This window comes from Brassica oleracea, chromosome C6 (assembly GCF_000695525.1).
Source record: "Brassica oleracea var. oleracea cultivar TO1000 chromosome C6, BOL, whole genome shotgun sequence".
Taxonomy (NCBI): domain Eukaryota; kingdom Viridiplantae; phylum Streptophyta; class Magnoliopsida; order Brassicales; family Brassicaceae; genus Brassica; species Brassica oleracea.
Window position 1 is genome coordinate 5389754 of NC_027753.1, and position 1558 is coordinate 5391311.

The following is a 1558-nucleotide window of genomic DNA, read 5'->3' on the forward strand; positions in this document are numbered from 1 at the left end:
ATGAGTCTATTGCTAGCTGGGAAAAATAATGGATTACTGATGAGAAACAGTTAATTAAGACCTCCTGTATTAACCCCATTACCTGATACCAATAAGGCCGCAGAAGAAAAAAAAAAGGTAACCACGTCCAGAATGATAGACCACACGGTCATGGCCGTGGAGGGTGGAAAGGACGTGGCCATGGCCACTATAACACATTTGGCCGTGGGAATAACTATGGCAGAGGCCGTCGGTATCAACCCAATTGAGCCATGGTCAAGGCAGTGGCCGTGGTATATCCTTTAAACCACAAAGCTCGACCAAATCAGTGTGCCATAGATGTGGAATGGGGAACCATTGGGCTAAGATATGAAGGACTCCCAAACATTTTTGTGACCTCTATCAAAGAGAGTCTGAAAGGGAAAAATCCTGAAACCCATTTGGTCTATAAAGATGGTGAAAATAATTTCAAACATGATTAAGATGATCTTATGGAATATGAGACTTATGATTGCCTAAAAAAATCAAGTTGATAATCTGATTTCGACATCAAACTTGTGTGATTGCTTTGCTCTTATGCTTTCTCTGATTTTTATCTCTTTGAATTTATTTCTAGAAGATAAGAAGAGTTATCCTAAAGAATCTCACGTGTGTAGCATGAACACAGGAGAAACTCATTAGGCCATCACCAGTAAAATGGCTATGAGCCCCTTTTTCATAATAAAGACTATATATATGTCTAGATAATACTGGTGAATACATGTCCCAAGCGTTTAAATGATTATGGTATGTCCATGGGGTTAAGTGTGGACAATTCTGTGATACATGTCCATACCAAGAACGGCTTGGCCGAAATCTTTTAAAACGCAAATAGCTGATTGATAGACCATAACTTATGAGGTCAAAATTCTCATTCACAGCTTGGGCCACACGAAATGTACATGCACCTAAGTTAATACGCATCAGGCAATTTAATGAGCATAGATATCCCATATCACAATTATTAACGGGTCAAGAGCCATACATACCCCATCATAAGACATTTGGATGTGCTGTCTATGTACTAATTGCTCCACCACTGAGAACTAAGATGGGACCTCAAAAGGAGAATGGAGATATATGTTAGATATGACTCTCCCACAATAATAAAGTACTTTGAGCCAACTATGGGTGATTATATTTGAGGTCAGGTACACAGATTATTTTAAGACCAGGAGAAGAAAAAATAATAAAGCTGGTAAAAAGCTAAAAGAATGGTAAAAGAAATAGAATGTAATCAACTATCAATGTCTTGGCAGGATCCTCGGACTAAAGAATGTGAAATAGACGTCCAAAGATTATACATTTACAAAGCTAGCTAATCAAATGCCAAACACATTTGCTGACCCGAAAAAGAATGACTAAGTCATATATAAACCAGCTTGTAAAGCACCAACGAATTTGATGTCCAAGAAGAGACACAGTCAAGTTGCTACAAAGTCTAGACAACGTATGAAACGTGGTAGACCAATAGGTTCCAAAAGATAAGAATCCTTGGAAACAAAATAAAGGTGCAGAGAATGATAATCAAAATTCAAAC